Source organism: Larus michahellis, chromosome 7 (assembly GCF_964199755.1).
Source record: "Larus michahellis chromosome 7, bLarMic1.1, whole genome shotgun sequence".
In the NCBI taxonomy this organism is placed as follows: Eukaryota; Metazoa; Chordata; class Aves; order Charadriiformes; family Laridae; genus Larus; species Larus michahellis.
Window position 1 is genome coordinate 54,572,974 of NC_133902.1, and position 14,801 is coordinate 54,587,774.

A 14,801-nucleotide genomic window follows, 5' to 3' on the forward strand; every position below is an offset into this window, starting at 1 on the left:
GGTGGTTAGTTGCCGGCTGAGGTTAAACAGCGACAACATGTTTTACATGAGAGTTAAAATGCATGATTAGTCTTTTATTGAGTAGTCCATACATAAACTTTAAAAATAAACAAATGGCTGTTTACAATATTGAAGCTAGAACTAAAAAAAAAAAAAAAAAGTTAAAAAGCTATTTTAGATACTTGGCAAGGGTCATTTTGCTTTGTCTCCAGCTAGAAAGAAAACAGAAGCCATTTGGCATACCTGCGAGAGTAATGAAGACATACACATGGAATATCACTAGCACTGCTTCATGAAGCCATTGCGTGCTCTTCCAGGTGATTAGTACAAGCCTGTAAATTTAACAGTGCATTGGAAAGAAAAGTGAAATAGTTATTTGGATATTTTGGAGCCAGCCTTCTCTCCCTTTCTCTATACTTCCCAACCCATTGTTAAGCACAATTCATAACCCCTAGTTACCTGTGCTGAAATTACATTCCTATTCAGGAAGGTGGAGATCTGGTAGAAATGTCAGTGGGCTAAGAGTTGCTCAGTTTTTACTCCTCTGCCTGTTTCTCAACAGAGTTATAGGCATGTGTCTTGCAGGAGCTGAATTTTTTTTATTTTAAATCCATTTTTCACTTTTATGTTACTGGTGTGACATGATGTGCTCATTTCTTATTATGTGTCTTTGCCTTGATGTACAACATAAACAATGTACCTTTACTGTTGAGATTTAGGGAAAAGAAGAAAAAGGCTTTCATACATGCACACGTATTTGCCCTGTTTTTCTTTTAAAGGATTACTCACATTCTTTCCAAAAGAAGCTGGCAATACTTTTTCTCAGAAAGGAAATTAATTATAACACCAACTTCTGGTTTCCTTAAATATATTAGTACTTTAATATTTGATATTGGGTTAAGATCTGAAAAGAGAAATAAAAGCTGTTAAATCTTTAACACATTGCTTCAATTTCCTCAGAAGGTCTGGGAAAGCAATTCCATCTATTCTATTCATTGCATAAAGCAAAAGAGGATTATTCTAAATGTGTTCAGAGACCTTAACTATGCAATATCCTGGCAGAATTCACACGTAATGAAGATTTTAGACCAAATTCTGCTTTCAGATAAAGCCACAGTAATGTCTTTGACTTCAGGACCAGTTTGACTGAAAGCAGACCTTGACCACATCCTGCTCTGGCAATTTTTTGGGCAATGTCTCCTTCTTTGCTCAGAGAACTGTTCGTATGGGTCAATCCTGCTCTGAATGGAGGCTCAGAGACCATCAGTCATCTGCAGTATGCTCTCATTCTGAGTGCAGAGTGAAGGAATTTGGAAACTAGATACAGAAATGTAATATCGGTTAGCCAAAGAATTTTACTGGAAGCAATAATCCACAAATTATATTTTTTTTTAATGGGTCCTAAGAATACCCTTTTTCAGTTTCACCCACAGAAGGAGAGGCATAGCTGGCTAATATAATTTCCAGACCGAAAAAAATATTTTCCTAGTAAGCATTTCATTTGGATACTGACAGTTCATTCAAGATCCTTTGGGTTTTCATCTCTCCACTTCAAGTATATTATTTCAGATAATAGCTACAGTATTTACCATTTTTATCTCCTCCTCTCAGTGGTTCAATAAAAGTGCTTTTTGCATATATTGGTCTAAAGTGCTTCTTGCAGGGCCTTTGAGTGCACTGAGGGACACTCCAGCCAGTGCTGGGTGAAAGTGGGTGCTTAAGACTCTTTTGACCTGTTTTTTTCCCCTGTTATCAATCACTCCATCAATACTAGTCTTAATTGCGTTTCTTTATAAAGTCTCTCTCCTGCGTCCTCTTTACGATGATTCCTTTGCAGCTGGCCTTGTTCTTTTTTGGGCTGCGAGTTCAATTTTCCGGGACTAATGAACCTTATATCACTTCTGAAATGTGGAATACAGTTATAGGGAAGGATGGTGGCTGCATCCTCACCAAAAACTGCTGAGAAAGCGACGTAAATTTGATCCCACCTCTGCCTGAAGAGGTCTTTCAGCCCCATCTCAGGCTACTCTTATAACCTCTGTCTACTAATAAAAAGTGCAAGATTACCTCTCTTCTAAAAGTTCCATTACACATTTAGCCAGGGTGCTGTTTTTAAGTGAGCCTTCACCAGTTTTTCAAAAGCAAGCAAGTAGATACCTCTCTTCATTCAATACTTTCAAGTGAGATGCATGTGGATGACGGCTTGTCTCCACAGTCCCAAGCGAGAGACCTGTGCTGCAGTGGGGACAGCATGTAAGGGACTTCCCTCTTTTTATGTCTTCCACTTTTTTAAATGAACGTCTCCTTAATGGTATGGTTGATGATCCCTAATAGTTGAGACTCCTTATTGTACAGTTTTGGATCCCAGATCCCAGATACTTTAGAGAAAGAATAGAATGCAAATAACTGAAATCTACTTTTTCTTTTTCTCTTTTCTTTTTTCTTTCAGTTGGACTAGATGATCCTTGTAGGTCCCTTCCAACTGAAAATACTCTATTCTCTATTATATTCTTTTTCATGGGTTCAGTCTTCAGCATAATTTGCACTGGTAGCTCCCCATCCTGTCCTTGGGCAACAGCTTTTGTAAGTTTCCTGTCTTCACTGAAGAGTGGTTCTCTGATCACCAGGAAAGAAGAGAGAAAAGGACAGTTTCCCCTGCGCCATCATAAATATTTCCTGCCAGCATCCCCATGATAAGATGGAGCTGGTGATTTCATTTTGCAGCTGCATCACAGAATGGCAAAAAGGAATCGTGCAGTGTTACTGCTTACAGAGCTCATAAAACCCTATCGAGATCTCTGTCCCCACATGCCCACGCTAAAGAATGGATACGATAAAGCTTGGATATGATCCAAACCCTGCTTTCTGTCTGCAGTTTTCTGTTTTCAGCAGCCGAGCTTTTCAAATTTATACTAGAATAATGTGACCTCAGGAGATCTTTATTTAAACAAATAGAATTAGGTTGTATAGCTATGTTGCTAACGACAGTTCCTGAAACACATTTAACAGCGATTTGATGTTATTATTACCGTTAAGTAGTTTTCATAAGGCCCCAGTTAAATATTTCTCCACTAACTCATAAAGACAAAGAGTTGACCTCAGCTTTCTTTCAGAGTCCATCAATACAGCTCCTTGGGAAGCAGAGGGGCCGTTTAAAACAAAAACAAAGCCAAGAACTTCCACCTCCTTCTGTTCCATATTAGCTAAACACACTGAGCCTGCAGGGCTGCCTGTCCCCTAATGGCTCGTAACAGCCGTTTTCATTCTATTTTTAAGGGGAAAGTTCTTCATAAAGGTGGGCTGCCTGCTGGGCTCCTGATGGATTTAAGATCTTGATATTCAGATTAGAGTGGAAGTAGCTAAAGAGGGAGGAAAATACGTTCTAGTCTTGCTGCTGTGTTCAACGGAAGTCTAATCACAGCAGACTTTTTTTTCAAATTAGCATTATTTGTGTTTAGCCTTCATTAGTGCAGTTTAGATTAAGCAGTTGGTTACAGTAAACCCTACACAAACCAGGCTTTGTTTTAAATGCCATACCGTAAAAATCTCTTAAGCTTCCCTACAAAGGGGCCTAAGGGCCATATACTTATAGAGATCCATGAAAAGGATTAGAAAGGAAAAAACGCACATGCTTTTTTGTGAATTTAATTTATATGAATAAGATGAAGCTATTAGCAGGAAGGAAAAAGATTCTGCCAAGCAGGGAGCGTCACTGCGTTCTGTCAGCATGATGGAAATGTTTTGTAGCTGGGTATTTTCTACAGAATACGCATATCGCAAAGCTCACCTCCCCTGAGGTTGCCTCAGAGTCTGGGGTCAGTACCGCCCATATTCAGAGGCACATGTCCCTTACCACTGAGTGCTCCTCTCAACGTGGTCACCCTGGAGGAGCTGGGCTCATTTTCCTGCCCTTCCTGCAAAGAAGAAGCTGAGATAAGACACTGGAAACACAGACACGTATTTGCCCCAAAGCACAGCTACAAGAGACTAGCATGAATTTTTGAGGATGGCATACACATTATTTGGTGCTTGATCTCACTGGCCTTGGAAAACTCTCCTGGATCCAGGGAAAGGTTTGGACTGCCAGGCAGATCTGGCATCCCAGAGGTGGCCAACAGGTTCTCAGAAAGGTTTCTGAGTTACCTGAGGTTGTCTACTGCCCAGAAAAGTCCTTCTACCCCACGTCCTGCTGGCAATGGCATCGCTGTTCATGTCAGTTTGTGAAGATGTCCTATTATCCTGGATGTCCTTGTCCATGCCTTCTACTCGCCCTCTATACTTTTAAGCCTGAACTAATGTAAATTGACGTTCTCTAAAACGTCAAGGCCCATTTCCTTCAATCTTCCTTTCATGAGCATTAAATCCTAAACAGTGCGGGATACATACGGTTTCCTGACTGGCACTCAGCGCTCTCTTCCAATTCCGGATAAAATTAACAGCATGAGCTGCTTTATTCAAGGTCAGATTTTTGCACCAAACCTTTGGAGTCTGGGGACTAAAAAAGTCATCAGACACGTCTGGATGCAGAGCTTGGCTGCTGGTGGTCCAGGGACCTTGTCAAAGTCTGCCACATCCTCGGCAGCATCTGGCAATGCATCAACCAGCAGAGCTGGTGCAACGGCAGGACAAGTTAACCCTGCACCGGAGAAGCAGGACACTGCTGTGGGCATCTACAGTTCCTCTCCACGGTCTTTGCAAAGAAGTAACTACAGAAAAATAAACAAAATTTTGCTTAAAAATGGAAGGAGATACGACTGAAACCCCTCTGCAGAGAATTTTACAGCAACCAGGGGACCATTGCCTGAGTTTAGAAGTACTGCCTGAGACTGAGTCATCTCAGCATCCCCTACAACTATGTGCATGTGTTGAAAAGTGAATAAGCAACATTATTTTTTTTCCCTCTGGGGGAAAACTCTGAAAGCACTTTCTCCTCTTTAATATACTAAGAGGTTTAAAAGATTTCATGCTACCTTCAGATGTCAGCGTCAGATTAGGATGTGATGACAGAGGGCATGAGGTATTGCTGGACAGTGAAAGGCCTCTGGCCACCAGCAAGCCTGTCCTTGTTAATTTTATCTCAACCCCATCTCCCTGATTTGTCACTGGCTCTGAATTCTTCCATCCCTTCTCTCCATAAAAATGTCTAGCTGTCTCTTAAATTCATTTATGCCATTGCCTTTTATGACCTTACTTGATAACTTATTCTTTGTGTTTTCCATCCTGAGTAAAAAGCCCTGCCTGGGTGAATTCCCTCGTTGCTCCTAATTTCCTAATTTTGAGGTTACATGGCTGTCTGCTCTGGTTGTTCAAGTCCTCACCAATATGAGCATTATTTTTATGGTTGTTTATTTTTTCTCACTAGCAAAAGAGACTGTTGTTTTGTGTTGTTTTGTTTTGTTTTGCTTTGTTTTGTTTTTAATGGCAGTTCATTTACTAAAAGATCTGCGGGCAGCATTTTTCACATTTTTATGCTAGCTGCAAGTTCAGAAAAAGTTTTAAGAAACCTTACTTTTACAGCATACTATACGCATAGCAGGGACTCATTAAAAGGGTTGGGCATGGGCCAGACAAACACAACCCTGAGTCAGGTTGCTAGCTTTGGCAAGTTTCTTCCCAAAATACTAGTCTTTTCCCATTTTCTATGGATTGTATATTTTAAAGCGTCCTCCTCTACTATGTCAGCCATGTGATGAGAACACAGCTTCTACAAGAACGTTCCTCCAGGCTGTCTTGATAATTTTTGCAATGCTTAGTACATTAATAAACTTTAAGAAACAGTAATAAGAATACTATGTTCACATGTGTACCTCTACTCTTCTCACCTCAGCTTGGGTTATTCGCAGAACTCTCTTATATGCATTTTCTGTTTTGAGACTTTGTGCTCCAGTCCAGCTCAAAGGGCATTATTAAGACTTTCCCTGTTTCATTTCTGCGCAGATTTCATTGTCCGTCATGGTCAATGTATCTTCCCTTAATTTTCACAGAGTCCAGCTAGGTAGGTCATGACCAGATTCTTCTATAATCTTTTTATATATTTAGACACTGTAATAAGATCATCATCCAGTCTGCTTTTTCTTCTAGGCTAAATATGCTACACTTTTTGAGTCTTTTTCTCATCTATGGCATAAATTTAACTCCCTACCTTTACCGTGCTGCTCTAAAAACTGACAAAAGTGTCAAAGCTGTAGGTGGTATTTCAATCTCTGTACTTGTGAGTTAATGGATTATTTTAAAAATATGGTGGGTTCAGCTTAGGTACAGTTCTTACACCTTTCTTAAGCAGAAATATTGGCCTCCACAACACTGCTGAGTGTTACAGAAGCTGCTATTTGGGAGCACTAAAAAAGAAAAAAGAAAAGAAAAAGAAAAACATAAAAAATCAAAAGGTGTTGGCTATTCCAGCTGGTTATCCTGGGACCTGCTGGTTATCCTTACCAGCATCCAGCCCATCAGACAGAGGAAAGGATAAAGGCTCAAGGCATTCTTGCTCCTTTATTATAAGCCATGCAGACCACAGAGCCTTGGTAGGAAATGGAGTAAATCCTCAGCAAAACAACCCGAGGTCTGGTCTGAAACATGCCTAATGCTCTCTTGTAAAGGTATTTATTTGTTATAGACTTATTAGTGAGAAGAAACTGTGAATCACCGAACCCAGGGATTGTGCTGCAACATGAAATAATAATAACCCATTCTTCTAGTGTTTTCTCTGGGCTAGTGATGAAATGACTATGGCCTTCCTCTCAGTCTTTAGCAATATTAATTCCTGTATCCCTGAGTTATGTGGAAAGCATAAGTAGAGAACCCGGAGGAAACGCTGCATTTATTTTTCAGTACAGTCTACAGTCTCATGGGGCTGGTGTGGTTTGTACCAAGGAAAGATAATAATATGTTCTGCTTGCAAGGAAGGAAAAAAAGTAATTGGGGGTGGAGGGTATTTACCGTAGTTGTATAAATAAGAACATTTTGATGTTGATTTTGGAGGTAACTGTGACAGGAATTGTCAGACACATGAAAGACTATTGGAGTTTGACACTCAGGAGCTAAGACAGGCAGCAGCCACGCCAAGGACAAGGTCATGCAAGTGCAAGAAAGATAGTGGGCTAATGACTGTGTTGCTGTCATGTGCTGCGAGGCTAGCACAATAGACATGCACCGCGTAGCACTTGAAAATATTTGTTCCTAGCTGTAATTTTATGTATGAGCTGCAGCTGCTTTGCTTGGCTGCTGTATGTCCTTCTTCAGTGTTTTTACAAAAATGGGAAAATTTGCTCAGCAGAAAAGGACAGTGTAATAGGTAAACCACTACAAGCAATTTTTTTTAATATTGTCAGACTGGAACTAGCCCAAGATGATAGTTATCAGGGAAAAAAAATGCTGTCATTGACTTGATTTGCTCAAGTTTGGCTGATTGTATGAGCACAGAGCTACACTTTCTCACATCCTCCAAAGCATGCCTAAGATCTGTTCCTGAAATTGCATCCAAGAGCCATTCATTAACAGTTTTACCATGCATATTTATTTTGTACTGCAAATGACAATGTGTGAACAACAAAAGGGATGATGTCATTATGGAGGTGCAAGTAGCAGCTCTGTAGTTATGAGTTTTATGTTTTCATTCAAAGCCATACAACATTTTCTGCTCCAAAGATTTGCCTGCGGTAATGGATGTGTTTGCTTAAAATAGCAGAAAAGAATTGTTTCGGGAAATTTAAATCTGGATTAAATATGTTGCTATGCTAATTAATAAAACATCATTTAAGTATCATCTTGTGCTGTGCTTTTAATACAGACCTCTCGCACCCAAGAAAATAGCTAGGGCAGAGATGAGCTTTAAGCCTTGTCTGTCTCTGCTCCAGGACTTGAAGCGGCAAGAGATGTAATTTAAGCAGCCCACCCTGGAGATGGCAGCGCTGGCCACATTTCCTGAGATCATATGTGTTTTGACTGTGCGTGCTTTACTTGAGCAAAACTTTGGTTTTTGCAAACCCTGATGGCAGGATTCATAGTGGGAAGCGTGGAAAGCCCTCAGGGCTCCGTGCAGCTGCCTTTTGCAGCACGTGCAATAACGGCCTTGATTCAGCAGTGAGCTCCACGGGTTTAGTCGCTCACAGTGGCAGGAGGAAAGATGTGATTTTTGAAGGAAATAAGAGTCACGCCCAGGAAATGAAGATCTAAAATGGCTGCGAATAATGCGAGAATACAAAGAGACAGGAAAATGTTAGTATCTCACCCTAAGATGGGTCTGAAACCCATTTTGAAGGAAGCAAAGGTAACCAAAAAGAGTTACGGGACAGATTTATATAGCTATTTGCGTGCAAAAGCAGGCTGTTGGTGTATTTGTTACACATTAGGAAAAGGTACATGCACAGGCTCCCTCGGTACTGCAGCAGGAGCCGAGCTATCCTGCCTTGAGACGGAGCGGGTTGCCGTCACCAAGCCTTGAGCACTGACTGCACAAACAAAGAAGGAGGCCGTGTCAGCGCCGGCCACATTTGGGAATTTCTTTGACAAAATGAATTGCCACCAGTGGAGAATAATTTATCATAGCTGAATTTTTTTTTGGTAGAAAACACTGGCTGAGCAAACCCTTTTGTCAGGAAATACTTTTTAGCTGCAAGTTCTGTTCAGGATGAAAAATGCCTCCCCTGAAGCAAACTGATACCCAGGACAGCCAACAGGGATGTGCGAGGAAAGGTCCCATTTCCAGTGAGTACACCTTTGTGGCTCAAACAAAAGAAACTAAAAACCCCCTTTCTGCACAGCGGCCAATAACCCCACGGTGAGGGCTTGCTCTTGGAAGACGGAGGAATGGCAGTGCAAGGACATGAGCGTGTGTGTCCTTTGCCTCCAAATGCCCAACTTCAGCTTTCCCAAGGAAAATTATTTAAATTCCAATATTTCCTAGGAAGGGAAAATTCTTCTAATGAGGGAAATGCTTCTTTTTAGGAAGAAAGTGCTTGTTCCTTCATGCTTTCTTCAGACAGCACCATCCAGTGTTGGTTTGATACCTTTCAGCAGAACACTTTTAGCCATACTTTGGAAGCACAGGAAGAGTCAGGGAAATCAGATATGAAGAAATAGATGTGTCTGAGGTTGGAGAAGTTTTTTCAAGTTTGGTTGAATGTGAACAGACAGAGACGTTCTTCTTGGGAGCCATTGAATTTGATGATATTTCTTGTACCATGTGCATTTGCAGGTTTTCCTCACTCTAAAGTTAGTCTGTGGTGTCCTAGAAAACCTGGGCACCATGAAAAAAAAAATCCTGGTTTTGTTTTGTTTTGCTTTTAATTTAGGAAATATTGCCATCTTTCCTAATGATATAGTAAACAAAGCACCAATTGAATCAAAAGGACAGCTTTCTTTGTCTCTTCTCTCAACTATGTTACAGTTTGCAGGAAACAGGAATTACCTGGGGAATTTGTACTCTTGGGTCGCGGCCTCTACTAGGTTAACTTGCACTTTTAGCTTCCAACTTCTTTCCTCTAGAAGATTAAGGAACTAGTCAATTAAAAGTATTAGTCTATAAGAAGAAGAAAAAAAAAAGGTGGGGGTGGAAATCTGGAATTAATAAGTCCTATAAAGCATTTTCTCATCACCCACCAGTCTCTGCTACTACCCTTCTTAGGTCTTTCCCATCTACTGGGATGATCAGAGGGCTGGAGCGCCTCTCCTACGAAGACAGGCTGAGAGAGTTGGGGGTGTTCAGCCTGGAGAAGAGAAGGCTCCAGGGAGACCTTATAACGGCCTTCCAGTCCCTGAAGGGGGCTACAGGAAAGATGGGGAGGGGCTGTTTGCAAGGGCATGTAGTGATAGGACCAGGGGTAATGGCTTTAAACTAGAGCAGGGCAGGGTTAGATTAGACGTTAGGAAAAGTTCTTTACAATGAGGGTGGTGAGACACTGGCCCAGGTTGCCCAGAGAGGTGGTGGAGGCCCCATCCCTGGAGACATTCAAGGCCAGGCTTGATGAGGCTCTGAGCAACCTGATCTGGTTAAAGATGTCCCTGCTGACTGCAGGGGGGTTGGACTAGATGGCGTTTAAAGGTCCCTTCCAACCCAACACATTCTATGATTCTATGATCTGAAACTAAATGAAACAACTATCCGCTATGCGTTAACTAGGCAAGAAATAGTTTTCTGGTCTCACCAGAATTTTTGTGGGTTTGGATGTTTGTGGCTGCCAGGTGTGGGTGAGGAGATGAGGTCTCGTCCCCTGTTACAAGAGGACTGTGAGGCTGAGGGAATTCTCGTGGGTCCAGTCAAAGTTTTTATTTTTCTCACGTTTCATTTCAGTTTTGATCTTCTAATATTTACACTTCAGTAAGGGATAACAAGTATCAAAACAAAACTAATTTTCAGCCTTCAGAAAACACTTAAATAGGTTTAGAAAAGGTTGCAATGGAACACTTCAGAAACATGCAAGCCTTCCTCTCTGAAGAGTTTTACATCAATATCTTTGTGGAAACAAACATTTTCCTGATTTCAACAGGCCACCGTTTCTCATTAATAGACCTTTCAAGGCTCTTTCCTAATTCAGACTATTGCATGGACACTGACTCCTGGAAACCCTCTCACTTTAGGTGTTTTGAACCCTCCTAAAGCAAAAGTACTATTTTCTATTCCATTTTCTGTGTTAGAGAGACCTGTGGAAAATTGTAATTGTTTAACATTCAATGGACTTTTGCAGCAAAGCCCCAAACACAACAGTTTCTTCTCAGGTTCTCCTAAGCCCCATACTTTATTGTTGGGGGTCCAGAAGAGAGCCAGTGACATTTTCTCAGTGTCCTCATTTGTCACTGGCAATGGGCACAGACAAAAAAAACCCTGTGTATTTTGGAATCGTGCTCTTCAATACATGAACCTTTTTGGGAGACTGAACACATGTTATTCAAGCTCCACCAACAGAAGGAGAGCAACTTGTCCATGAGCCAACTGCTTCCTCATTTCACTCCCAGTGTACTCCTAAGAAGGCCAGTGGGTAATAGAAATCTTGCTTTATTACCATCCTTCTATGTATGGATTAATGTATTCACTACACCCTTTGAGCAAGACGCCAAGCACTCCCCTGCTCAAGTAATAGACTATAATATCCCTGACATTCAGGAGGAAACAACGGAATACAATTAAGAACCGAATACGTAATATTTGCTGAAATAAAACAGATTCCCAATCAATTAAAACAGACTCTTCTTCCAATAGCACCAGACAAACAATAAATTTACAAAAGTAATCGGTTCTACACAAGCTGAGCTAATGAGTGTCATTTGGGTCACATCCTCAAATTGCAAATAAATGTTATCATTTATCAACCTAACACATTACTCAATAAATCTTCTGCACCACTGTTCATACTTATCAGCTGTGTCATTTAATATTCCTTTCTGATTTAGAAAACTATTTCCTCTGGTGCCTGACCTCTTGTAATGGAAAACCACTGGAAACAGACAGTAGCTAATTCAAGAATTGTATCATTTAGAGCTAAACAGAGCTGTGGACAGAGTCGAAATGCTCTAATATTAATTTTTCCATGGGTCTCCTCCCAGGTTGCTAATATTACAAGCTGTTGAGATAAAAGTTTCATTTAAGGAAAGTCAGACTGTAGGCAATGCGGTAAGAGCTTTTACGATGTGTAAAGTCATGAAAATGATTATGCTCTGTCCAGACAAGGAGATTTGTTATCTCATTTATGCAATGGAGAATTTTGGACCCTCCCAATCACAGGCATAAAACCTCCCCATCTCAGCCGCGTGGTGTGCTGCACACCACTTTGCCTGTGTGCTTGTAGCCTGGGGATTGTGGTGAATTCAGCATTTCCCAACTGCTGTCAAGATGGGAATGAGAAATGGGGGAGCTTCCAAAAACTACCCCTTCACCACCCCACCACCACCACCCCACAAAAAAAAAAAAAAAAAAAAAAAACACAGAAGGTGAAACAGGTCTTTTTGCCCCACAGGGTGCATCACCCCACAGGTGATACCTGGTGGGTCCTGTCCTTTGTCCCAGCCTGCCCCATCAGTGGCACCCTTTCAGGGCTCACTGCAGGTTTCTGTGCCTTGCACAGGTGCAGACCTTTTTCTGACACTTATCCATTGCAGAACTGAATTACCCAGATTCATCTTTTTCATTGCAGACACATAAAAGCATAGGCATACAGCCACTGGGACACATCTAAGCGGGACATCTTGTGACCGACCTACTTCATAAGTGTCTTTGTTTGTGTGTCTCAAGAGCACGTTTAGATTGACTGTCAAACACTAAAGGAGTTATGAACTGTGGTGTCCTCTTTGTGCACGCGCTTTACAACCCACTGCGTAGCTGCACACAATATATAGGTACAGCACCATATTTTACCAGAAGGGCCCTTACTAGCGGTGCACCAGCTAGTAAATGATCAATTCAACAAACTCAGCTGAGCCGGGTGTATCAGTGGTCGGCTGGCTTAGGTTATTACGTGGATCTAACTCGCTTCTAATTCCCTTTCCTCTAGCTCCTTCTGCCTGCTGCTATTTTTTATCTCCTGCCCCACTCTTGCTCTTTCATTAATTCAAGTTCCCCCTTTACCATCGTCATCACTTCTCTCCCTTCTTCTTTATGGCTCCTACTATTCTCATCGCCATTCTTATTTTTACTTTCACCTCATATCCCATCCATTCCCTATGACCTCATTTGGTCTCCTCCTTCATTTCCCTCCTTTCCACTCATCTCAGTCCTTACCCTTCACCATATGAGTCAGATAAGTTACCTTATCCCCTACCCGCCTCTGGCACTAGCACGGCTAAAAGCAAAAGTGAGACAGCCTTTTTGTTGTCAGTTTGAGACTTGTTGTGACAGAAACCCCAAAATGCAAAAAGATACGTCTGCTCCAACAGTTGCAAACCCACCATGAGCAGGCAAAGTCACCCCCCGGGTAGGAGCAGTGGGTGTACAGACCATGTGTGATGTTCTCAAAGCTCTGCAACAACTCTCTCCCCAGCCTGGGGGGACCAAGGTTTGCAAAGGTTTCCCCTTTGGGGAAGTTTTTATTACAAAGACACCAAAAGGCACCTCTGATACAAGAGGACACTGCTGCCAAATAACATGTTCTCGCAGGCATAGCTGGAGACAAAGCCAAAATAATGTGGCTTAAATTACGTAGCCAAAAGCAAACATAAGTGTGGAGAGAGTTATAAGCAACTGAAAAATTAGAGGTTGATTATGGAAACTGTTAGGCAACCTTAACTTAAACATATTGTGTTTCTCACTATAGAGACGCTTCCCATTCCGCTTATGAAGGATTCTAGACCTAATGAAATACTCCAGCATAAGCTGGTTTGCAATCCTCTTGAACTGGCCTTAACATATTAAGTTCTACCTTATCTGATTTCACTGAGAATGTATGGAAACAAGCAAATTTGCCATTTCTGATTTCCATATCAACAGAACTCGGATAAAGATGCCAACACTTCAACTGCTTGTTTGAACCGTAGTTTTGATCGTACTGCTCTTTCAGTGAGAGTCCTGAACATTTAACAACACTGGAACATCCAAACTGGTATCTTACGTGCAGATCTGCGAGGGAACTTTACACTTGACTGTTACACTTATTTTAATGTTTGTTTATATAATTTAATCAACAAAGGAGTACTATAGAGGGAATCCAGCAATATGTAAATACCTCAAAAATAGTATGCATAACATTTGTGGCACAGCATAGTCATAGCACATCAACCACTGTTAAAAACGCATTTACTTGAATTTTAGGGTTGCACTTCACACTGCTAAATGTCTTAGATATGTTTATCCAGCCATTTCTAATGTAACGTGCAACATTAAATTTAAAGTAAATGCATTTGCAGTGTCTGTTGACCACTTTAACCAGTTTAATAAACCATTCATAATAAGATACATGCACAGGAGTGTTGCATAAGTATTGGATAAATCATCATTATTAAAATACTCAGCCCTCCAACTAAAACAAACACCTTTTCTTTGAATGTTAATATGCTGAAACTCATCGAGTTATAAAGTCTCTTTGCACTTTTGGTAAATATTTTGCTTTGCGTGCCTAGTCTGTGTGTATTGTGTCTGTGTGAACACTTCAAATGGACTTTTTCTGGCAGTATTTACATATCTATATGCAGTTCACCTGTAATGATAATAAACAATTGCTAAGCATCTCGCAGAGCTTTATCCTTGCTCCAAACTATTTCTTTCCTCTTGCATATAAAGAGACTGCCATTTCCTTAACTAACTGTGTTTCAGCATTTAAAACGAACTCCAGCTTTATAACCTGGAAATATTTTTATTCGGTCATGTTATCTACTTTAGGCAGCTTTTGGGTAGTCTCACGTGAGGTGAGCACGCTGGCTACTCCGTGACAGTATCTATTTTCAAAAACATACAGGCCACAGCTGAGAGCACTCACAAACCACACTTCTAGTATTTGTTATTTTACTCTAGTGCATATTTTTGCATAGAAGTAACAAGTAGATGTCCACTGGGATGTGAACTTTATACAAATCCCCTGCCCCTTTATTCCATGAAGATATACACTATACCTTTATTCCTTCATTACACCATTCTTCATTTAATTACCTCTTTGTGCCACGTATTCATTACACCCATGCACAACCAATTTCCTCTCTTTGTGCTTTCTGCTTGTTCATCTCCCGTTCAATAGCGTGCAGAGCCCCAGTCATTCCCTGCATATATCACTCCTCTTCCTGCCGCAGCCTCTGCAAAGCCTGGCTTGCAAGCTGAGGAAGAGCCAGTTTCAGGGAAAAAAAATTACCAACCATTTAACCAGACTTTGAGCACCAGTCAT